The 26,760-nt window shown below is 45.8% G+C and overlaps 1 protein-coding gene across 1 annotated transcript in view; it reads left to right on the top strand.

Moving 5' to 3' along the window:
• LOC119185356 (uncharacterized) overlaps positions 1-26,760 on the top strand; it is a 195,927-nt gene that overhangs the window by 67,946 nt on the left and 101,221 nt on the right. The gene's annotated exons all lie outside the window — the stretch shown is intronic.

Here is a 26,760-nt window from a genome sequence, read left to right as displayed (position 1 = left end):
TTGTATTCATCCTATGTTACACTTATAGTATAATTGTCTCTCACCCGGAAAGCACTCACTCCAGAGGGCTATCTCATAGATATATAATCAGTTTGTGCTAGATTATTTTGTAGTTGTGTAATCGTAGTTGCTTCCAAATATTTCATGATGATACCTGAGCTTTTATGTCTCTATGCCACGATATGAATATTTAAGACGCCGTTCTGGAGGGCTCCGGAAGTTTTAGCCATGAATCTGGAGTTCGTTGACGGTCAGCTAAATAGGTGCGTGGGCCTCCAGCGTTTCTCCAGCACTGCATAACAGAAAAAGGCACCACATTTTATTTCAGTAGTTGCCAAGTCACTGTGGAATTATCGGCAATGAAAGGGCCGATGAAGCTGCTCGTTCAGCCAATACAGAAGACCACGACCTGTCGGTACCTCTATCCAGGACCGATGCTGCTGGGAAGTTCCGCATGCTTGCCCGCCAATGCTGGACGCCACATTGGCTCTTTTTACGCGTGCAAAATTACGTTCCCTTGATCCTACGTTAAGGTTACGGCTTACAACAAGACTCCGGCGACGTGACGCTAATGTTCTGTGCAGGCTATGGTTGGGCGTCGCGTTTGCCCGTGCGTACGAGTACTGCACAGGGATGGCCGACACCGCCGCCTGCGCACACTGCGGAGATGAAGAGACGATTCGACACGTCCTGTGCGACATCCGAGAATATAAGATACAAATACAAGGCACAAAAACAAAGACAAAGACAATGAGTTTAATCAACTTGTTGAGTACACTCAACTAGTTAGATTAGCCGCTGTCAGAAGAAAGTATATTACGCCATCAACTAGACTCATCCCCACAGAAAAATGTCGTGCAAGCGCTACTAGGCTTCTTGCGAACTAGTGGCCTATGTGAACAACTCTGAGTGGATTGGTTTTGTGTGTGCGTGTGTGTTTGTGTATTTGTTCCTATTTATTCTTTACCTCTCTTTCAACCTCCTATTCCCCAACTACAGTGCAGGATGGCATACCGAATCCTAGCATCTGGTTAATCTCTAGCTTTGCCTTTCTTTTTCTCGTTTCTGTCTCTCTCTCTCTCTCTCTCTGTACAACCAATTAGAGTAGGCAAACAAACCTTATGAACAACAAGAGATAAATATTCCTTTATTTTCCCAAGAACTTGTCTCGAAGAGCCGGATGATGGCGTCGGCACGTGCCCAAGTCGAGTGCAACGAGGGAGACATCTGAACCGCTAAAAATTGTGGGACTGGCCCGTTCACTTGTGTTCAGCTGTAACGACCCTGAAAAGATAGATCTTTTTTTTTTGTGTTTCCACTGATTCATCGACTAAAGACAAGAGAATTCTAAAATTTTATTTTAAAAACTGAGGAATCCCACTAAATACTCAAAATATTCTTTCCATCGGGGCTTTATCATTGACCGCAGTAGCACGAACATCTATCTACACGACCCTTTGCGAACTTATGGATGACGAAAGCTAGGATACACTGTTAAGTAACCAGAATCGATAATCGAGAGATTTAAAAAAAATAATACGCACACAGGTTAATAATTATGTATTCCTAGTTTTTTGTTCCTTATGTGCTTTCTTCCTATAGCCAAGGTGAAGGAATAGGAAGGATCGAAAGGCGGGTATGTTAACCAGTCCAAAACGACCAGTATGCTAGGCTACACTGAGGACAGAGGTGAGGGAGTTTAAAAGATAAAGAGAGATAGGGAATAGAGCACTTGCACTCAAAGTCGCACTTCCTAGTCATCATTACACTATTAGTCTATAACCGCCGGTCCATGTTTGTTGCCTTCAAGAAGCTCAGAACTGTTTTCGTCGCCTTCACTCTCAATGACCTCTCTGGACGACATTTTAGAATGGTTTCCGCCGTCATAGGTCAGTGATCTATGCGAGCTAGCGCGAATACAAGTGATGTTCTCTGCGCATTCTATAGCGAGGGCAGTCGCAGAAGATGAGCTGTAGTGTCTCCTCGTTACCACAGTTATCACAGAAGGGGTTGTAAGCCGTTTCGATATGAAATGAAAATGACTTCGTGAAAGCCACTCTTGACCATAAACGGCAAAGTAGGGTGGCATCATTACGGCGTAGTATAGGCGTCTATAGACGTGTTCGGGCTGTAGTGAAGTTGATTGCGTAGTTTGCTTGTATTCCAAGTCGAGAGAGTAATTTCGCGTGTGGCCACTTGAAGTTGGCTAGCAGTGTCGGTCTTTGATAATGGTATTGTATCAAGCATGTTGCCTTGAAGCGTTGATCGGGAAGCATTGTCAACGTGTTCATTGCCTATCACGCCGCAGTGGCTTGGCAGCCACTGAAATGTGACGTGGTGTCCTTTCTCAAACGCAGTATGGAGGAGATACCGAACCTTACAGACTTGCTGTTCGTATGGTCGATTCCGCACGGCTGATTGTAAAGATTGCAAAGCTGCCTTTGAATCGCTGAAGACTGAGCAACGTTGAGGCTTTTCGCGGTTGACTACGTGAGGGGTCGTGCAAATAGTGGCAAGCTCTGCAGCCGTCGATGATATTGGGTGGTCTGTCTTGAAGCTGAAGATAATATCTTTCAATGGGATGACCACTGTTCCAGAACAAACATTGCAGAGTGGTTGATCCGTCAGTATAAAATCATGTCCGTAATTGGCGTACCTCTCGTTCAAAAGCGTCAGTGATTGCTGTTTCAGCACTGCCTATGACAACAGTTAACTGCAAAACCTGGGTTCTTCATCGTTATTATATTTTGAAATATATCAACATCTATATTGTTGTTTAGCACACCATATGACCGAAATGTCTGGAGCCATGTGTGCCTAATAATCATATAGTCATCTTATCGCGTAAAACCCGAAATATTGTTATTTTTTCTTCTTCTCCCAAGTTTTTTTTTAATTTCCACTTTGCAGCAACTGCCGTCTAAATAATAATATCCGAGGTTTTACGTCTCTAAACCACGATACAGTTATCAAAGACACTGCAGTGGGGTGCTTCAGAAATTTTGACCATCTAGTGTTCTTTACCATGCACTGATGTCGCGCACTATACAAACCTCTAGCCTATCGTCTCTATTGAAAGACGACCGCCACGGCCGGGACCGTACCCGCGACATCATCGGTTCTGCAGCCGGTCACCTTAGCCACTGATCAACCGCGGCAGGCTTGACTGTCGTCTTTTTGGCCCATCCCCCGTACTTGATAGGTGCAATTTATTGGCGAAATAATTCAGTTCATTCATAAGAGACAAAAACCCAGATGAAGGTCTTGATGTGGAGTGATATATGTTTGCGTTTTCTGTGATGACCGGTTAGTGACTGTATCAGTATTTTAACCGGTGGCTCTGTTTCATTCACAAGGTGCTGAGACATCATCACTGTTCCGGTTCAACTATTCATAACCAAGTTCACAGTTTACTACGTGTCTACGTCGACGAATAGTTAGCGTTCAGCCTTTCTCAATGTGAGCAGAACGAACGAAATCATCTGACACGAAAAAAAAGAAGGTTCTGTTAAATTAGACAAATCGCTACAGAAACTCCTGTTGGGGCGTTAAAAGGAGACTGAAGAAAAGTTTTGCCACCAAGATTTTTAGCCGAATTTAAAGATTGGGTCCCGAAATCGACAGGCACAACCTTCATTCTAAGCAAAAACTGCAGAAAAAAAATGAATTTAATGCGTTTGTCACTAACTGTCACATCTAGCGGCCGCACCAAGAATTAGAGAATAGACCTCTCCCTGTTTGTAAACAGTGTGACGTCACTGAAAGCACCCCGCCCCCCTTACCTTCTCTCGGGGCAGGTGCTGGTTGGCAAGAAAGCTTCGCCGGCGGCATCTTTCTGCATAGCAGCAGAACTGTCTGTCTGCATTCCTTCGGCAGAAGTATCAATATTGCTATGTTCTAAAGTCACAGCTTTTGAAACAATGGGGTTGCAGAAGTGTAAAAATCTGCTTGTCGTAGTTGGATGGGTAGAGGAATTTTATTTAAGGTACCGTGAGACGCGACTTGCTCTAAGTGGGCTTCACCCACGTAGATGGCAGCCATAAAAATCTCATCCTTTTCGAAAGCGAACGTTTTGAATGTACACCGTGACTGGTACTTTCAGAAATAATTGCATGGCATGGATATAAACTTATTGAATTTCCACTGTGGCATTTGCAATGCAGTTTTAAACTACGTACAGCATCGGCAGCAGCATGGTTTTCACGGATGGTTTTCAGCATTGTTTTCACGTTACTGATAAGATTTAACTCATTGCGCAAAGTTCTGATCGGAGATGAATGAAAAAAAAAGGAAACACTTCTTTCTGTGCGTTAGGCTGAGGTGAACATATCCTCGTGAAAATAAAGGCAAATTCTGCCGCTGCGTTTCTCAATAACCCAGTGAAAATTCATGTAATGTAAGACCCAACAACTTAATCATATATAATATTTTTCTGGCACAGTTACCTTGCGGCATTTGACACCTATAACGCGCTTTCGTACCTATATTACTGCTTTTGGCCTGATACACAAACTTTAATGCGCATTGTCACTTCATAAGGATCGAGCCGTAAAAGTACTAAGTAGATGAAAAACGAAAATCTCAGCTGTTCCCATTAACACGTATAAGGTATCTGATAATACGAGTTATAGCCGTGGCGAAACGTATATGCAGATTCAGCAACGCTCCAACATGCTTGTAGCTCATGCGTAGTCGTACATGTCACCCGGAGATCATGCACTTTTATTTTTTTTTTGCATGGCGCGCATTCGCTGAGAAGCACCCTCTCGCAGATTATCGCGTCAAATGTATTTTTACCTTGACTAAAATGCCAGATCGTGAAGTTTCATTGACAACCGGTTACTACAACCAGCCCAGAACGAATACCAGTGTTTTCGCAAACAAGACGCATTGCGTTATTCCCGCTGCACACACCTTGCACAATATTCCCAGTTTCACCGTCCGTAAGCATCAATCAGTCAGAGTGTTTATTCAATGAACTGAATCAAAAGTGGTTACAAATATTTGGACAATTAGCCTTTCAACGTACACTACATGCCACAGTCAACACTGCACATTTGCGAAGACGATGCCGCTGTTCCTCGCACAGGCCGCCACGTGTGTTCACTTCTCTGAGATAAACAGCCGGCCAGCGTGGCAAATATTTCATTCCGCACTTTACCACCCATCCAGAAGTTCTCTGACGCATACCACAGCTAATTTTGCCACTGTGAGATGAATATTAAGTTTTCAAAAAGAAAAAAAAAAACTTGCCCCAAGCACCGAGCAACTGCACCCCACTCAGCCACCGGCGGTAGTGTTTTGCCAACCATCGCTTTGCACGTGCACCGGTGACGTCACGCTGTGACATACCCCGGTAGAGGTCTATTATTGGTGACGTTCGTTGACGTCACACTCACCCGAAACAGGCAAGTCAACTATTCCAACCATCACCCGCGTCTCTCAACTCGCTCAACTCTCACTTCAGTTCCCAGAAGCGGTATGAGCATCAACAACAGCGAACAATGCTTTCTGCTGGGTCAAAGCACCAGCTCTTGCGTGGAAGGGAAAAGTGGGATGAAAAGAGAGGAGTATAAAAGGAAGAGGAGGACAAGAACATGTCCATCAAGCATGCTCCTCGGTAAGTGTGACGCCACGGCTCGCACTCGCGAGCAGATGCCATGCGCTGACAACCCATCAAAAATGAAAAAAAGAAAATACAACCAACTGTTCAAAAATACAAAAAATTAACTTTGTTCATCAAAACAGCAGCACCTTCGGAGTCAAATTTCGTAGTTTAGTTAGTTTTTCTAGTTTTTGTTGAGTATCTCCTTCACGTTATGAGACTTACAATATGTATATGTGTTTCAGCTCTCAATCGCCACAGTGTTTTCAATAGGAGCAAAAACATCGTTAGCCAGTGGCTGCCGAATCATTGCGGCATGGTTAGGGATGGCCTGGCTGATGCTTTCACGTAGGTTATACCAAAAAGCGATATAGACAGCCGCGTTCCCTCAAGCTTTGGCGCACTGGGAGACAGTAATTAGTCGAGCGCCTGGAAACGTTGCAATGGCTGACTGGAAATTAGGTTAGCGACACGAAGAAGCATCTGGTGGACACCCTTGTCTTTCCTTGTATCTATATTCCTCTCTTACTTGTTTTTCTATCTCGGACATATTTTCGTTAAAGAGCAGTAAAGAAAAGATCGCGTCCGGTTAACCATCATCTGTGTATCTTTGCACGGACAGTATTACAACTTGTCGTTTTCTAAGCGCTATGGAAGAAATAGTACCTCACTGAAGAACAAAATATTAATTTTAAAATGGGAACCGAATAATTATATCTTTCTTTAGAGGATTTGTTCAGCAAAAAACAAAAAAAAAACAAAAAAAAAACTTTGCAGTGTGGTTGCGGTGATCTGGTGGGGGTGCTTCGTGCATCGCGACTTCGTTTAGAGGTGAAGCCGCATTTCGGCCACGCTGAAGGGTTGTGTACAAAAAAGTGTGGCACCTTGGGCTAGTTGGTATGGCATGACGATAGTTATAGCGCGAGAACAAAACAATGACACAGAGACAAGAAGGACACGAAAGACACGAGTGCTCGTGTCTTTCGTCTCCTTCTTGTCTCTGTGTCGTCGTTTTGTTCTCGCGCTATAACTATCGTCGGTTGTGTAAATCTCAGGAGCGAATCATTGCGTTTGATTCCAGAAGCTCTCTGTAGAGAATATCGCTGGTATACTTGCTATATTTGGTTAATTAAACCGAGTGCAGGTCACCCCAAAGCCGACTGTCCAAAAGTCCCCGCTAAGGAGACAGCACTTGACACAATGTAGTTAGAGAGAAAAACACGAAGAAAAGGCAACCATTCAAAACAACGCTCACAATCAACAAATGCCGATGTGGAACCACATACACTGCAAAACGTTTTCGATGCTTGGATCCAGGATACTTGGGAGAAAGTAACTCCCACATCAAGACATCGAGATGACCTCGAACCCTTACCATAAATTAGCACGGTGTGCACATCTTTTTCTGCCTTTTTCGTGTGTTCAGAGCAGTAGCTTGATCATTATGAACTACTTTAAAAAGACCTAGCATGTCATCTTGTGTATATACTGATTCACATCGCGATACAGAAACGGAACAACGAAAATAATAGTGTTGTAGCGAGACGAAGGTCGAGGCAGGCCACAGTCGCCACACACACCTACGAAGGAACACACAGGAAATGTAAGGGGTAGTACGCAGGGAAAGTAAATATCGCGGAATCACTCGATGAAACTGTGCTAACGACGAAAAAATATTGCAAAGCATGTTAGCGTTTCTGCTTTTAGTGACAGGACCATGGTCGAAGCATTTTGCGTTAAAAAGAAGCAAGGCAGATAATATAAACATAGAAAACAGTTGCTGATAATTTTGCGCGCACTCATTGAGAAGATTATCCAGCTGCGCGTCGGAGGTAAGTGAAGAGGGTTCGCATTAAATGTAACGAGTTGGCTCCAGCCAACTACTTGGATGAGGACAGAAACGTTTTCCTTGCATTTGTTTAGCATTTGAAAGCGAATTGAATGAGAACAATGAATTAACTTTCAAATGTTATATAAATGCACGAAAAGTTTCAATAAACAATCACTTGATAGTCCAGCGGTGTGTCGTTTGCCCTTCCGACCTCGTCCAAGTAGTTGGCTGCAACCCACTCGCTATGCGCAACCGACTAGTTCAGGCAAGCACAATTCTTTATTAAATATACAACTTACTAGTCGCGTCCTCGTGTCATACAAGGAGAGGTGACAGGAAAAGGGACTTTCGGAACGCAACTCTCGTGCGTACGGTGTCTCTTGCGAAGTTCTGCGCTGGCAGTGCGTTCTAGGGCACTGCACTCACCAGCAGAGCGTCTCGACAATTATCTTATTGATCGAAAGCGATGTTCAGGCCTCGGTAGTTGTGAATACCGAAACATGCCACATATTTAAACCTATAGAATAGTCCCTAAACACTAGGCAGCCATGATGACGTTGAGAAACCGTTGCGTGACATTTCCTTGGAAAGCCCTTGAGTCGACGAACAGTCACGGCACTTTATAAAAAAGAAAAAAAAAATGCAGTCAGTGAACTGATCTGCGTGTGTCCATGATTCGTTTCAGTCACCTGGTTTTCTGCTATGCAAGTGTAGCTCGATAACTGCTGACACATTTCTTGGTTGTGTAGCTACGGAAGAGCACAGTGGCAGAACGCCCTCACAATTTAATAAGTAATCAAGACTCAATGTCTAATAGAGCTAGTAATTACGACGACTCCTTGAAATAGGAGTATACTCTCCTTCACTGGTGTCGTGTGGGTTGACCTTGGAAGGTAACCTTCGAGTCACATAGCATTATAAGCAGCACAACCGCAGTCGATAACGTCTTGAAAGATAGTTCATTTCTGTCTGTTCTACGCCGGTACATGGCAATGAACGTCACTCAGTCACTTTGCAGCCTCGTCTATACTCGTCTATCTTTAAAATAAAAAAAAACTCTTAGTTCACCTAACGCATAACTGGGTGGCGTTAAAGATATAAATGCATATGTAAAACCAACTTGCAAATAGTGCAACCTATTGAACCCGCATTCATCTTCAAACCCCGATGAGTAGCCGTTTGTTCATTGCGTCTTTTATTGACTCTTAATATCTACGTTCAAAGCGGTCGCTAATGCATATGCGAAGTGAAAATGAGACGCTCTTGTCCAGGAACCTCGACGCATTTGAGGCACTCCATTATTATGGCGACTTCTCCGAAACTTCTGATGCATTTCTATCATCATTCTATTCTGAAGGATTTATTTATCCTCAAGCTTAAATTGAGCTTCCAGAAACATAAAGTAACGCTCGTCGTCGATGTGGCTGGTGTCTGCTAACGCAGAGCAGGAGTCTAAAGCGGCAGCTGCTTGGTAGAAGTCCCAGCCCTGCAACAAGGCAGCCGCAATCGGAACTGAACGGATACGCGTGTCACGCGCGACGTACAGCTTGTGCGCATACACAAACATGTGACGACGTCAGGCTGCGCAACGCACAGCTTTCACTCATGCATTAAACATCGCGCGACGCGGCGAGAAAAGCGTGCCCCTCTTCACGGAACGCATCAATGACGGCGAGCACGCGCGATATGCTAAGTGCTGTTTGCTGTTGATCTGTCAAATGCCATTCGCGAAAGCATCATGGCTTTACTTTTGTTGTTGTTGCCCTCGAAACGCTCGAATAACGTAAAAACGTAACGCCGTGATGTGCCGGCTTTCTTCGTAAGAGTATAATAATCAAAATACCGTGAGGAAGACAGCTTGCGCGTCGCGATCGTGGCCCAGTGCAGGAATTATGGGGATAAGTCATTGTGTTTTGAACACGAATGTTTCTATTCTGTATGCTCACGTTAACGGCCCTTTTGTAACTTTTGTAACTTCTCTATTCTATCTATTTGTCCCACTTCCTCTATCCTCACGTGTAGGGTAGCCAACCGAGTTCATGCCTGGTCAACCTCCTTGCATTTTTCCTTCGTTTCTCGCCCTCTTACTGTAAATACGAACAGCATTTATTCTGCTAGCGCAATGCGTTTTTGATAAACGATATATCTGGCCAGTGTTGCGTCGATAAACATGCGGATGCAGGGACACACACATGGGCGAGCGACGTCACCTAACCGCGAGTTACGCCTGCTCTGCGCACAAGCACAGCTAAAACGCGTAAATCGACATCAATAAACACGTACCGACGGCTATATTTGAGCTTTGAGTCTCTAGAAACTGAAGTCGAACACTTTAAGCACTACACAATAGGCGCATGCCCTATGTAGTAGAATTGATACTTCTATAAATACCTCACCTGCTAGCATGCCCATTTTCCACAGAACCTACAGATTCCTCAATAATTTTCCCCTGGAAAGCCTAAGCTGGTTATCACCGCTGTCTTTTTTTTTCTCTTGTTGTCCTTCCTGATTTCTTTCTGGTAAGCCTATTTCTTGGCGCGTTTTCATGATGCTGGCGGAGTGCATGTCGTCGAATCACTGTTGTGCTACGTACTGGTAATGATAATTTACACTTACACTGGAGTATGCTTAACAGGTAACGTATCGCACAGCTTAGCTGGAAAACACGGACTCGATTCTCGCTCATTGCAGCCGCGTTACGATGGTGCAGAACTGCAAGAGCATTCCTGTGCGTATATGTTATACGATGCACGTTGAAGTTCAGGTATTTCAAAATTAATTCGCAGCCCTAGACTATAGCATGCGTCATATTGATAACGCAGTTTTGGAATATAGATGCCTAAATTTTATTACTGATAGATGACAATCCCGTCCATTTCAATTGTAACTTTCTCGCACTTTTGGGTAAAGTGGTTGTCCCTTAAACGGAGAGTCCTTACAGGTCCATGTTGGCGTTCTTACAAAGCTCTCACTTTTGCTTCTTTATTTAACTAAAGCTTTAATCTTCCTTTGTTTCCTTTTTTTGGCAACGTGAAGCGTACTGTTGAGTACACAAAGGCCTGGTACAACCTCGCTGACTCGGATTGTACACGTGCCCACAGAGGGTGGCTTCATCGAGGACAAAGTATAGTCAGGTGAAGATGCCGTTGAGTTTTCAGAGAAATTTGTCCATGCAGTCTAGTTCACAGACAAAATTTTGTTCTAATAGGCAACTGCACGTGTACGACTGAGGTTTGATTTTAATAATCACGAGCTACTGGCCTTTTAATCCAGGCAGCAGTTGGCTTGATAAAACTTATCGAACATAAGAGGGAATTCACGTAGTCTTGCGATACCACCTTGAGCCTATAGTACACGCTTAACTTTGCTCGTGTCCATAGAGCAAATTGCATATGAAAGCAATTTATATCAATTTATCTTTCAGGATAGAGGGAAATCACTTAAACATTTCGTGAACCTGTTTGCGGAAGTTACCTCGAAAAAGGCGACATTAGGTGCCTTTACGGAATCCTTGCATATATGAGCATATGTCACGATAAGAATCCAGGGTTCTATGGCTAAGTGCTAAGTATAAAAAGAATACAGGGCATCATTTGGCAATATCTGTCTCCAGTTAAATCTAATGTTGAATGAATGAGCGAAGGAAGAATTGCTGATGTGCAGTGTTTCTTTCACATCCATCCTCAAGTGACTGCAGAGCTGACACGTGCAGTTCTCATGTCTTTAAATTTCACAGCTCTGCCAGACAGTTCTGGGCTACTGTGCGCTGCCTCACAATGGTCATTCCCCTTGCAGGTAGCCGTCGGAAAATCTCATACATTGTACCGACAAAACTATAGCTCGACCGTGTGAGTTAACAAGAGCGAATGCTTATGTTCGCAGGGGTTCTTGTGAACAAAAACATGTGTAAAAATGCAGGCTCATAACGAGCTACGTCACACGCTTGGAATATGACTGCATGACTACGTGGACTTGCCGTGACTGTGACACGCATCGCCTGGCTCCCACGATGGTATTCGCCAGGCTATAGAGAGGCGAAGGAGCTTTGTGCACAGAAAGACGGAAGCTTCTACTCTAGCTGCGTGTATACAGCAAACTTAATGTGTTTGTCTTACGTCTTCTGTCGCTGTGTCGATGCGTTCGTGCCGAGACAGCTTACGGAGAACCGCACGTTCTATATACTGAAAGGGGTCATGACACAGTCACCCACTTAATTGCGGTCTTCCGCGAAATATAGAATTTGGGGTTCTACTTTGCCTGTGCATGTGGGGAAAATGAAGTGTAAAAGAATATTTTATTGCAAAATAAGCTCTAGAAGTCAGCGGCTATAAACCATTGCCGGTGATTACCATTTTGCCGTTGCATGTGTGACGTCGCGTGCTTCATGGAGTGAAGCCGTCATTTTCTACGTATAGTTGCGCCAGCTTCAAACCATTTAATTTTCAGTGCCGACATTAAGAAAGGTATAATAGCTATATTGCACGCGCAGATGACCACGAAACAATATCATTGGCCGGAATACAGAACGTTTGCAAAACAAGCGCCGTTTTACGTCCCAGCTCGCGAGTACACTATAGTTTTGTCAGACCTTCGGGCCACTCGCTTGTTTATAAACATGCTCGTTATAAATGAAGTTCTCGACCAAACGCGCTGAAATTGCACCCGCTTATTCGTGAACGTCTGAAGGTTAACCCTCGTAACACATGAACTAAAATTGGGTAATGACACTTTCAAAGTTCCATTTAAGAAGTATATATTTTATGCACCAAGTTTTTAATGTTATTTTTACAGTGGAGCTATAAAGCTCCTCAGTAGGTATACTGCAGAGCCGACATAAACCTCAGCCGGGTATGCGACACAGAAATTGGGTGAGGCCCACCAGCGAGCTCAGCAGGCGCGCGAGGGAAGGAAAGATAGTCGAGGGAGAGAATGGAGTGAAGCAGCGCTGGGGAGAGGGAGGAGGGAGTCTTCAGTGGGGAAGAGCAGAAAAGGGGCACGAACTCGGGGCCCGTACACGTTTTGCTAGCGGCTCGTCACTTTGTTAAATTGTACTCGCATTAATTACTAATGTTCAAGAGGAGGGAAGGCTTCCGGCTCTATTGTTTCCCCTATAGGGCCATGCACTCCGAGCCCGGCTGGTCCCGCTGAAAACGTCGAAGGCTCGCCTGGGCCTCACGCTAAAGTACTGTGAGCCCACCCGCCAGGCCTGATATACAAAACAAAAACAAGAGCCCGGGCTAGCCGGAACTATGAAGGCTCACTTCAGAGACAATTAATTGAGATACCCTATTGATAAAGTATCATATTATTCAGCACATCAAAGGGAAACATAAAAAAAGGCAAACAACACCTGACAGCTGCGGTGAAAACAATACCGGCACAACGTGTATATTTCTGGCTTGATTCCTTCTTGTCCTTTTGTCGTCGTTCTGTTCTCGCGCTATATAACTACCGTCGGGCTTTGCATCTGGCCTGACCTAGCCAGGAATAAACAAAAAACAGCCTGAGCCCGAAGTGAGAACGTCTTGGCCTATCTGAGCCCGGCCCGCATGCTGGACCGGGTTTGGGCTTTCCTGTTACCCAGAGCGCGTGAACGCCTCTATATAGTTTCACCAGCCTTACACGACTAAGGGCAGGCAGCACGAACGTTTGCTTCTCCTATTATGTTTTCTGTTATTCTCCATTCTTTTATTCGTGTCGTTCACAGCGTGACCGGAAGTCTGCAGTGCGCGCGTTTTATTATTACACCATTTATAGACAGCGGCTACAGGGAGATTAGAGAAGCGTGGCTAAGTATATAAAACAGACCACTTACGTTATCTGTGTTTGACACAGATTTAGATAGCAGGACTATGTCAGCATGCGAGTGGTGGGTAAGGTGTCACCTGCTTGCGTACAGTGCATTCGCTAAGCTGGAATGAGAACACACACACACGCGCGCGCACGCACACGCGCGCGCACGCACACGCACACACACGCATACACGCACACACGCACGCGCACACACACACGCGCACACACGCCTACACACACGCACATACGCACACACGCACACACACGCACACACGCAAACACGCACACACGCACACACACGCATACACGCACACAAACACACACGCGCACACACGCACACACACGCGCGCACATGCAGACACGCACGCGCGCACACACACGCACACTTGCACACACGCACACACATGCGCAAACACGCACACACGCACACACACATGCGCACACACGAAGGTCGCGACATCATATGCGGGCTGCGGCGACTTTAGTTTCGATGAAAGCGAAAATCTTTGAGGCCCGTGTACTTAGATTCAGGTGCACGTTGAAAAACCCCTGGTGGTCAAAATTTCTGGAGCCCTCCACTATGATGTCTCTCATATTCAAATCGCTGTTTCGGGATGGTAAAATCAATATATTATTATTATTATTATTATTATTATTATTATTATTATTATTATTATTATTATTATTATTATTATTATTATTATTATTATATGTGGACGAGCACACGACGTTACGCCTCCTAGTAAGCATGACCAGTAAGATCACATTAGATAGATAGATAGATAGATAGATAGATAGATAGATAGATAGATAGATAGATAGATAGATAGATAGATAGATAGATAGATAGATAGATAGATAGATAGATAGATAGCGCCCGGCAAACCCAGTGATAAGCCCCTAGGCGGCCTTTTTTTTACCATCCTCCCTAATGTGTAAGGATGGTAATTTGATATGTGTATTTCTTACATCTTTCTTTTGAATGGTGGGGAGGGCAGAGGGCAAGCACTCTGCCTCTGTACGATCACATTCAGCGTGCGTACGTTCACAGCTATAGGCGTATCAGCCGAGGGGGGGGGGGGGGGCAAGGGGGGTGCGAGCCCCCCACTGAAAAAAGGTAAGAGAGCTCAGCCTCTCCCCTTTCGACGGTCTTCAATGTCAGTTGCTCAGTGGGAAAACCAACGCGTAAGGTGATCTTTTCCTCCACTACACTAATCAATCACTCAATTATAGTGTTATGAGCTAATAAAAATCTTGCCATAAAATGTTTTGATGTAGCGAAATTTTTCCAACTTTTCTGCTGTGACGATTTTTTTGAAGTCTCTTTGGGGTGTGGGCCACTATGCGACGCTTTCGCATCTTGTACTGTGGCAATGCAGAGCAGGCTACAGTACAAGGCACAAAATCGTCTTGTGCTGTAGCCTGCTTTGTTATAAATGGGAACAAAAAATCGTTTTATGGACCATTCAGAGCATTTGCTGCTTCAGGAAAAGTGATCTTTTTGTTTCGTCAAAAATAATAGCGTCATCACTGCTCTGTAGAAGCTGCTGTGAGCCGATGATTGTGACGAATCTTTTGAATGTTTTAGCGTTGCCATACTGGAAGCGCCAAAAAAAGGTTCATGCTCTAGACTCTGATAAACCTGGTCAGCCTCGCTTATGGTGACAAGGAGCATTGACACCAGTTTGCAAAGTGGCGATGAATTAAGCATTGGACTCGAGTACACTGGGAAGCATAGGCGTATCATTCGGGGGGGGGGGGGGGTGAGCCTTTCACTGACCCGCTGAGTGAAGTTAAGGGCTGAGCCCTCCCCCCCCCCCCCTTTCGACAGTTGTCACTCTTGGCTGCACGCCGGGGAAACCAACAAGTAAGGCGTAGTTTTCCATCACAACAGTAATCACTAAATTATGTTCTTACGGGAGAATGAAATTGTTACGGGAGAATGAAATTGTTAAACATTGCTGCTGTGATGATTTTTCTTGTAAGTTCTTGTAAGCAATATATATATATATATATATAGATATATATATTGTAAGAATTCATTGGACGTCATCTTCATCATCGGCGCCATCTTGCTGTTGCTTGAATAAAGCGTCAGCTGAACCGTTGTATTTCAAGTGGTGGAAGGTGCTTCCCGATCTCTTCGACCTCTCTCCATCCAAAGCCAACTCCTGGAGCTCCTTTCGGGACGTCACTTACGTCAGCAGAGCACCATGGCACAAGAGCAAGCCCAACCGAACCAGCCGCCGGTGCAACCACCAGCCGCCAACCCTAGCCCGGTCAACAACCCCCCTCGGGAGCCTCCAATCTTCTCCGGTCTGCCTGGCGAAGATGGCGAAGATGTCGAAGAGTGGCTCGACAACTATGACCGTGTAGGTGTCTACAACAACCGGAACGAGGCATCGAAATTAGCACGCGTCCAGTTTTACGTCTTTCAGGTTGCCAAGACGTGGTTCCTGAATCATGAGAGCGACTTCCGCGATTGGTCTTCCTTCAAAGACCAGCTCCGACGCATTTTCGGCACACCAACCGTCCGTTCAGAAGTTGCTCGTAAGAAACTGGCAGAACGCGTTCAACATTGCCGTGAGTCCTACACTTCTTATTTGAGGATGTGCTTGCACTTTGCCGTCGTATCGACGACACCATGCCAGAGGGTGATCGTGTCCGGCACCTTCTGAAGGGTATCGGACCTACCGCTTTCAACGCCCTCGTCGCGCACAACCCTTCGACGGTTTCCGACGTCGTTCTGTATGCCAGCGTCTTGATACCTTGCAGTCAATCCGCCTGCGACCCGACTTCTCTGAGAACCCCCTGGCAAACAGCATGGAGCTCCGATCCATCATTCGAGCCATGATTCGTGAGGAATTGCAAGCCTACAGTTTACCTCCTTCTAACAACGTTCCCGCTCAACCCGCCTCTAGCGATCTGCGTGGCATTATTAGGGAAGAAGTGTCAGCGTTTCAAAGCACCCACCGTGCTCCACCAGGCCCCCAACCCGCTTCGTATGCAAAGATCGCTTCAATGCAACCCTCCCCGTCTCAAGTACCACAACCTGTGCCTGAGCATGAACATCTCGCACGTCTAGTCGCCCGTCCACCGAACCCAACTTACCATTCTTCCTGGCGGGCCCCACGGCCTATTTGCTACTACTGTGGAATTCGAGGACACATTTCCCGGGTCTGTCGACTTCGGCAGCAACATGAACGTCGTGGGTATGCCGCTTTTGAACGAGACGACACATGTGCTCGAGGTTACTACCGTTATGCCGACAGTCGTTCCAACCAACGATCACCGTCTCCTGTGCGCATTTCCAACACGACCAACAATACACGTGCGTCCCGACCATGCTCCCCTTCGCCACTCCGACGCTCTGTTTCACCACTTCGGCCTGTCTCTCAACTGGCTGCCCAGCGATCGGAAAACTAAACAGTGCAGTTTTTGGAGGGAAAACTGCATCGCGGCGAAATGACCCAAGTCCTCCTAAACGACCGTCAAACATGTTATTGGTAACTGTGCAAGGTGTGCGGGTGTTGGCTTTGGTGGACACGGAAACAACTATTTCAGTTATGCGTGCCGACTTGTGTTCTCGATTGCGGAAAGTGAAGACACCCTACCTTGGATTATCTTTGATTGGGGTCACTGGAGCAATAATTAGACCATCGGCCCAATGTACAGCGCGTGTCTTCATTGATGGTATTTGTCATCACATCACCTTCGCTGTCTTAATTTCATGTGCTCATGAACTAATTTTAGGTTGGGACTTTCTCTCATCAGCATCTGCATTAATTTCCTGCCGTCAACGTGTAGTCGAAATGACCGACACCGATCACTATAGCGAACGCGTCGACGAAAAACCATTGCGTTTCTTCACAGCTTCCGAATCCATACTGCTCCCGGGTCAGGCGCAACTCATCATCATCGCTTCTCCGAATATTGCCAATGGTGACGTCCTTATCACCCCTTCCAGCAGCTGTCTAGCTCGCGGCGTAGTAGTCCCCTCCAGCCTGGTGCGGTTCAAAGACAGTGTTGCGATAATCCTTGGCCTGAACCCTACCCCAGAGCCTGTCCTCCTACCCCAGGGTTCTGCAGTGTCATGTTATGTGGACACCCAACCGGCATTTTTGGTCTCTCTTGACGCCTTGACAGCTCAGCCACAACAGGACCAGTCTCTTACTTCCTCCTCCTTTGCTCCCGGGATAAATCCTGACTTTTCTGCTTCTCAACGTGAGGCGTTGCTAAATTTGCTAACGAAACACCAGGCCTCCTTCGACGCCAATGCTTCGGCACTAGGACAGACCACAGTTGCGCATCATCGCATCGACACTGACGGTAAGACTGTTGTGCGCCGTCGTCCCTACCGAGTCTCCTTGGCCGAGCCCAAAATCATCGAGGAGAACGTGACCGATATGCTAAAAAGAAACATCATACGACCCTCTACCAGTTCTTGGTCATCACCCGTTGTGTTGGTACAAAACAAGGATGGATCGGTACAATTTTGTGTTGGTTACCGGGTGCTCAACAAGATTACCCGAAAGGATGTATATCCGATGCCCCATATAGATGATGCACTGGACTCATTGCAAGGCGCCCAATACTTCTCCACCCTTGACCTTCGGTCCAGGTATTGGCAATTACCGATGGACGAAGCAGACAAAGAAAAGACCGCCTTTTCTACGCCGGACGGTCTTTACGAGTTTAACGTAATGCCATTCGGCCTATGTAATGCTCCCGCCACATTTGAAAGGATGATCGACACTGTTCTTCACGGCCTCAAGTGGAAAACTTGTCTACGCTACCTCGATGATGTAGTCGTGTTTTCTTCCACTTTTGCTGATCATCTGCAACGCCTAGATCAAGTGCTCACATGTCTCTCCAATGCTGGACTTCAACTAAACACAAAGAAGTGCCATTTTGGCAACACAGCTATAAAAGTTCTTGGACATCTCGTTAGTAAAGATGGCATCCAGTCCGATCCTGACAAAATTTCCGCTGTCCTCAACTTTCCGCGACCCTTTCGCACCAAAGAACTACGCAGTTTCCTTGGACTCGCATCGTACTTTCGCCGCTTCATTCGCAACTTTGCCAATATTGCCGCTCCTCTCCTCAAGCTCCTTGCCAGTACCGGTTCTTTCGATTGGAATGATCATTGCGAAGCCTCATTTCAAGAACTCAAGCAGGCACTGACATCCCCACCGGTGCTTGGTTATTTCGATGACAGGGCACCTACGATATTACACACTGACGTTAGTGGACAAGGAATCGGCGCCGTACTCCTCCAGCGCGACCATGCCTTTCGCTAGAAAGTTATCGCGTATGCAAGCCGCACTCTGACCTATGCAGAGAAGAAGTACTCGATAACCAAACAAGAGTGCTTGGCTGTTGTCGGGTCCATCCAAAAATTTCGTCCGTATCTACATGGTCGACATTTTAATCTAGTGACATTAAAATGCTCTTTGCTGGTTGTCCACAATCAAAAACTTTTTCGGGACGACTCGGCCGCTGGATTCTCCGATTACAATCATATGACTTTGACGTCATCTACAAGACTGGAAGACAACATCAAGATGCCGACGCTTTGTCACGATGCCCTTTGCCGCAGTTTTCGGCGCACGTCACATCCCCTTGTCAAATTGGCTATACGGAGGACGCCTCGTCGATATCAGCCATTTCTTCCCTACCTTCATCCACCCATCCATCAGCACTTACTACTCACCAGCGAGCCGATTCTTACTGCGCTGACATCATCGGTCGGCTTACCGGCGCTTCATCTTTCCCTAATGCCAGGCTCCGGAAACAACTCCGATTATTCAAGTTGGAGGACGATGTGCTATATCTATACATTTTCCACCCGGAAGGCCACCGATGGGTTCCCGTCGTACCACGCGCACTACGCACTCAAGTTCTGCGCGCTTCCCACGACGACCCGACGTCAGGACACTTGGGTTACTACAAAACATACGAGCGCATCCGCAGTCGATTCTTCTGGCCAGGTTTTTCCACGACGGTAGCTAAATATATCGCCTCGTGCGCACTTTGTCAACACCGCAAGCGGCCCAAAGCTGCTCCAGTCGGGACCCTACAACCACTTCCTTGTCCATCAGAGCCGTTCTCTGTCGCCGGAATTGACCTCTTCAGGCCCCTCCCAACTACATCAGACGGCAAGAGATGGATCGTCACCACCGTTGATCACTTGACCCGGTACGCTGAGACGTCCTCGATCACTTCAGGAACTGCTTCGGAAGTAGCAACTTTCTTCTTGAATGCTATTTACCTACGTCACGGAGCCCCTCGTGTTCTTTTGAGCGACCGGGGCAAGGCATTTCTTTCAAGCACGCTCAGAGAAGTTCTTCAAGCATCAAAAACAGTTCATAAAACAACATCTAGCTATCACCCGCAAACCTATGGCTTAACGGAAAGATTTCATCGCACGCTGTGTGACATGCTGTCCATGTATATCTGACCAGAGCATCGCAATTGGGATACCATACTTCCCTTTGTCACGTATGCATATAATACGTCAGTTCAACGAACCACAGGCTCTTCTCCATTTTTCCTAGTATATGGACACCAACCGACATCACCACTCGACGTTTAATTCTTTTTTGGCCCCGTCAACTCTTCGCCATTCGTTTGCGACCAGTTTCTGTCCCGTGTTGCTCAATTCCGTCGTCTTGCCCGTGTAAACACCGGAGGTAGCCAAGAAGATCGCAAATATCGTTACGATGCCACTCACCGCGTCGTTCCCTACCGCCCTGGCGACGATGTACTTCTGTGGACTCCTGCGCGAACGCCTGGCTTATGCGAGAAGCTTGAGTCACGCTATCTTGGCTCCATACAAAGTTGTCGAACAGACCTCACCGGTGAACTACCTTGTCACACCTGTTCATGTCCCCACTGACCAACGATCTGCCGCGGGACAGAGACTGTGCACATTTCGCGTCTCAAGCCGTATCGTATGCGTTCCCCAGCGTAATTCGCGGCCAGGCTGGCTGCTTCCGTCGACGGGGAAATTAGCGTTAGAATTCATTGGACGTCATCTTCCTCATCTGTCAATAACCATCATCAGTCTTCGCCCCGTTCTTCTTCACCATCGGCGCCATCTTGCTGTTGCTTGAATAAAGCGTCAGCTGAACCGTTGTATTTCATTATATATATATATATATATATATATATATATATATATATATATATATATATATATATATATATATATATATATATATATATAAAAGGTTAGCCTGCCCCCCTTCTTCGCGAAAGAATGGTACGCCACTGTTCACAGGCCCCCGTCATTGACTCAGTCGCAAAGCGTCGGCCATCTCCGGCGGAGAACGAATTTTGACGCCGTCTGGCAAAACCACGTCCAGGAGTTACCCGCGAAGAGTTAGCCTGTCCTTGTGGCGTGGACTTCACGAATGAACGCAATGGCAACGTCACGTGGTTCTCATTTCGACCCTCCCTGCGCGCAGAACAAGGAAACGACTACCTTCTCGAGCCACGTGTGGCGCCTGTGCGTACACGAAATGCAAGGGCTTGTTCCTCAGGTGTCTCCTGCAAGTGAAGTCAGTAACCCGGCCTTTGTGTGCACAGTGATACGGGCAAGCTACACGAGCACTTTCCCAAAGGAAATGGTTTTTATGCTCACAGAAGCGGTGAGGTCGCGCTTGAGCGAAGCTGGAAGAAGACGAGCCCGCATAAGCGACAGCATTAGCTGATGCTTTGCTGGCTCGCTTCTGGTGTGGCTGTTTACTTGCTCTCGCCACGTTTGCTCTTTGACTTGTCCACCCAAGCGTATTCTAGCAATGCCGTGTTAGTTCTGTCACTGTTCATTGGTCAGTTTATGCGCATTCGAGATGCACTGGCTGCAGAGACACAGAACGAGAACATTAATAGGTGTTCTTCATTATTATTTTAATAGTACCGTTAGCGTCACGCCAAAGTGGAAAAAAAAGTTCAAACGAGTAAAAAGGGTGCGGGAAATACAGTGGCTCAGATTTATATGAATAACACTTCTGTATGTTTGGCAGATTATAACAGAAAGAAGTGCCGAAAACTGCGGCACGCTAACTCCTTTCTTCTGGGGTGGCGCTCTGTGGTGGTTTCTTCAGCCTGAAATATTAAAAAGCCCCGCACTTGCTGCAGCTTCTTCTTACTTTATACACTGAAGCACCTAATATTTGTGCATTTGTGTTTTTTACACTACTGTGTAATATAGTAGACAAGTAAACACGGACAATTTTTGGAATCTTCGCGAAGTGTGCTGTTTCAATTTTTTTAATGTTTCTGACATTCGACTAGGTGTAACCACAGGCACGTGCACAAGAGGGTCAGGGTGGGGGCTACTCATCTATGAAGGGGCACGAAATCTGCCTATACAGAGACCTAATATGGGGGGAGGCGCAAAGTTTTTCGGTCACATTGACGTATTAGGGAGATGGTTGCTGCGATGAACCTTCACCCCCGCCCCTGACGGGGAATCCTGCACACGCCTATGGTGTAATAGGTTTACGTACGCAACACTGGCAAATACGACCAGAAACACCGATGCACTTTGGTACAGTACATCGATACGATAAATCATTCTGTCAAGGAATGCTACCATATGAGCAGACAGTCGGTTATGTACAGAAAGCTTCGCTTGCAGAGGGCAACTGCGGCTGCAGTAGTATCAACATAGGCAGTAAGCAAGAATAAATTCTGACCTAGTCGTCTCCAACAACGACTACGCCATTTGTGTCATGACAATATTTCAATACTGCTGCCATGAGAATGTGATCAGGCAATTCCCGACACATAACACGTAAACACACACAAATTGTCTTCACATCGTTATTTGCACGTCCTACACAAGATCAGAGTTGATTTCCTTATCCCCCCTCTCTCTCTTTCTCTCTAAAATGCATCTACGGGTACGCCTTCGAGTTTCTTCATTCGTGTGCATTACTCAATAAATATTGTCAGCAATCGCTCGTGCTTCACCCTTCAATAACTACAAATATATTTTTTTTAAACACTAGACCCCGACTTTTGAAAGAACCGTGCACTTACAGCGGAGTTTAGCAGAGCTACAGGGTACCTTCTTTTATTGTATTTTGCTCAATAGGTAAGGCAGGTTTGAAGTGAATGACAGCGCGTACGACACAGACAGGGTACTGAACGACAACACGCTAATTAAGCACAAACAGTAAACAACAAACAGGGCAGCTAAAACAGATGCAGCAATAAAGTAAAACAAAAACTTGATGTCCTTCTTAATCGCTCCACCCCGGCTAACCTATATAGTTACAGAGAGACATGTACGACAAGATATATCTGAAAGATATTTTAGCGAAATAAATATTATTACTACATTATTGTAATTATTAAAAGCAACAATGACAACAGAGAACTACGGTGCATAAAATGCATGAATGATAAGTCTCTCTCTTTCTACATATATAGTGGAAGAATGTGAAGAGATAATAATGTTTCTAGGAAGTCGTATTGTGCACGGCATGAGGATTAAAGCCCTAAAGGTATTTCATCGATCTAATTCTCTCCTACCGATACCTTCAGTTTATACTTCAGAAGCGAAAAATATGTATATTTAAATGCATCACGCGAAAGTGACAGGTGTCTTTTTTGTACTGATTATTATACATTTGACGTGACTAAGAAATGTGCTTGCTAATTAAGACCTAGTTCATTATAACTAAGATTTTCTTATAATAAACCGGCATATGTAATTGTTGCTAATTAATCTGGCTTTATTCAGTATGACTTTCAAGTTAAGTACACCTCATCAAGGTGCTAACTAAGTTTTGTTTTCAACTACAGTGAAGAGATGGGACCAGTCAAACCGTTTAAGAATTTATTCTATCTCTCTATCTCCCTCTTTCTCGCCCGTCACGGCCTGGATGGAATGAAAGTGTCATTGTCTTTTTATTTGAGAATTCTTCAGTGATTGCTCACCTGTAGCTGCGGTTACGTACTTCTTGGTTCGTACTTATGCGGGAAATGCATTGCGTAAGCTTCCCACCCCTGCGTAGAAAATGGAAGTTCGTGCCAAGACGGCTGCTCTGTAGAATGCGCCGAGTTTGAGCCACAAATACAATTTAGACGCCGACCATCAGTATGCCTCAGACAGCCTTGGAAGATGAAAGACTAGTCACATTATTAGAGGAACGCTGAAGATTTAACACAAACAGAGACGTAACAAAAAGTAAAGAGGAGGGAGGAGAGAAACACGGAGACCAACTATCTTGGGACTCTCGCGTTCTTCTCGGGCGATTGCATAACATCGTTTTCTCGGCCAGACCACATCATGTCGAGTCACGTGAAGGGCCACGTTACGAGAGAAAGTCGCGCTTTCGTGTACTGAACGACCTCTGCGGAATAATGCTCCATCAGTGACGGTTGTAGGTCACGCTCGATCTTGATATTTCTTTGTCTTGTTGTTCCATATTTTATTTTATTTTGTCGTGTTTCGCCAACTGCTTCACATGTGACCGCTGGCGCCATGTGGGAATAACAGACACGAGGTAAGATGGGGGCCTGAACCCGAGAAGCACAATACTAGGCAGGGCTCTGTTTTTGAGCACCTCGATCAGCGCAACCCCGTAATGTGGGACACATCGCGACACTCGGCGCGTCGCCCGCCACGTAAGCGCGCGTAAAGGCTCTGAACTCTGCTGCTCCCTCCCCCTTCTAACCCGCGACACGCACACAAGCTCGTCAAGAAAAATACAAAAAAAAGGCAGCGTCAGCAGCCGCGCATACTAGGCCATGTTGACAGTCGGAGAGACAAGCAGACGCGCACAGACGGACGCTGTCCTTGCAATCGCGTCCACGGTGACGCCGCGACAGCAGTGTACGGCAACCACCACTAGCAGCAACAGCTGCCGATGCTGCTACGCAGAAGGGCTCCGCATTGTTCCGCTTCTGAAGTCTTGCACTCGCGTCTGTGGCGCGCTGCTGCTGTTGCTGCTCGCGCACGTTTGGCTTAAGGAAGCCACGTACACTGTGCATTAAGGAGCCGACGAGGGGCGCATTTTCTGGTGTGATGTGACGACCGGACCTCGATTGCGCAGAGGCCCGGAGATGTTCGAGAAAGGCTGTGCTGGTTCAACTCCTTTTGGTGGATTATTCTTTCCAATACAAGCAACGACACAGACACTTGATTCCCACAGTATTATGACGCAAATTTATCGCCCTTTATTGTTCCTGAGCTCTTTAACCATTCTTCTGTGTGTATACATAAGCTGTGTAAGATATATCCGGAAATAAAATTCTCTTAAACGAGTTTATGCCCTGCCATAGTACCATGTATTCTAAATCGTTAACCACGTTTTCTGAACACACAGTCAGAGCTCCATTTCCAAGGAACAGCCGAGAGCTCTCCCACTGTAGCCATCTCCAAAGGACGGCTTTCAGCTCTCTTATAGTAGAGTACCGAGTGCTCTAAATCGTTAACCACTTCTTCTAAACACACAGTTGGAGGACGGCACCGTCCTCTAGTGGCTAAATCACTCGGCTTCTGACCCACAGGTCCCTGGATCGAATGCCGGCCGTGTTTTTCGATGGAGGGGAAAATGCTTGAGGCTCGTGCGCTCAGATTCGGGTGCACGCCCTTTATTGTTCCTGAGCTCTTTAACCGACTTCATCCTCAGCAAGATAGTTTTTCTTTCCCGCATTTGTTTTACGTGTGCCGAAGCATGTCTGCGCAAGCACTCGACCTTTGATAAAGGCCTACCAGTTCACCGCTTTATGCAAACATTTTCGCGCATGAGCGATTCATGCTCCTTCCCTCTCATACAACACCGACAGCGCGAGCGCCAGGGAGTTCATTTCATTCACCGTGGGTGCGTCCAGCGCACCTTTCATGCGTAAGTGCTGTACTTGCAAAAGTAGTCGGACGCGATATGCATGTGAAAGACCGGAATCAAGCTGGTCAAACAGCGGGGGTACTACGAGTTTCTAATTTCCGACTTCCCCAGGGTGGCCGCGCAGGTAGGCAAATTGATCACGGCCGGAGCCGATTATCTCGACGCATTGCAGATGAATCGCCAAATAATCAGCCTCATCTCACGAGATAAGAATGGAAGGACAAAAACAATACTAATGGTGAGAATATTCAGCCTACCTAAATGCAGACGAAAATTTCCAAGCTCTTCTATCAAAGCCCGTCAAGGTTAGGGCCGCCAAAGACCGGCTGGTGGCTCGGGCCGATTTTAATGCACCCCACACGGCATAAAGGTGTACGTACGAGACTCGCCCGAGTACGTTCATTTCTAGACAGCATACTCCGAATTAGGCGTAGACCTAATCACGGCACCCGCCTAGCTTGAAAATGGCGTCAGTAGAAAGAAATATTCCGACCTCATCTTTGCGTACGATAGTAAGTATAAGGCACATGGCATAGATGCTGCACAAGGTCTTTGGAGAGGTATTCATGAAATGGGAAGCGATTGAAAAAACTCGGACCGAATGCATCAAGTACTATATAGACATAGTTTACATGGGAGACGCACGAGACGAAAAAAAAACTGTAAACGAACAGCACGAATGGCAGAAACATGGACATTGGATCGACACCTGCTAAAAATTTGGATAGTAAGTGGAGAGTGCTGAAAAAGTAAAAGAGGCAAAAACAAATAGGAGCCTTCTTAGAAGACGTGTAAGTATATCGGAGGAGCCAAGATAATGTGCAAGCCCACCAACGCATGAAGGCTGGGTCCAGTTTTGTAACAACTTACAGGACGTCCTTAGCCACGGTCACCGTGCCCTCAGCACAGAGAGAGAACAAGGGCTATCCTGACCGTAGCATAGGCAGATTTTTTTTTGGAGGGGTGGAAGGCGGACACCCTCTTGATATGGTAATTTGTCACTCTGTATACCATAGTGAAAAAATTTCGGAGGGGGGGGGGGGGAGCACTGTCCCGGTGTTCAAACCTCTGGCAACGCCACTGCCTGACAAACATGCTGGAATCAGACAAAGACGAATAGAACGATAAATATAACTGCCGTTGACTTTCGGGCACTACGTAGGAGCACATACAAACACTCAAAAAGTTTTTCAAAACATATTTTATGCAAGAACAAGTATATATAAGGAAAAGTAGATATTTTACCCGCACTACATCTCATCACGAACCAATCATATTAACAATGTTAAAGAATACAAGTGCAGAACCGAGTCATTCAGGTATATTTTTCCATGCACGATTTCAGAATGAGGTCACTATAATGTTGCCACCATAAACTCTAACGCTGCCTTTTACTCCATATTATGGCGCCATGTGTCTGTTGTTGAAAATATTGATTTTGGGTACAATGCTTGTTCCTTTTTATTGTTTTTTTATTTCCTTTTTGTATATTTTATTCTTGTACATGATACCTGTTAATACATCATCACTAGAGACCGGAATATAGGACAATGACTATTTTGTTCTTTGCGCTCCTATTCTTTCACTTTGATATAAGAGCATGGATTAGAGGTAAAGAACGGCTTTTATAGTGTTTTATAGTGCCTATAAATGTCTATTGTATTTGT

Source organism: Rhipicephalus microplus, chromosome X (assembly GCF_043290135.1).
Source record: "Rhipicephalus microplus isolate Deutch F79 chromosome X, USDA_Rmic, whole genome shotgun sequence".
In the NCBI taxonomy this organism is placed as follows: domain Eukaryota; kingdom Metazoa; phylum Arthropoda; class Arachnida; order Ixodida; family Ixodidae; genus Rhipicephalus; species Rhipicephalus microplus.
The sequence above is the reverse complement of the archived record's forward strand: the minus strand, read 5'-3'. Positions and strand labels throughout refer to the sequence as shown.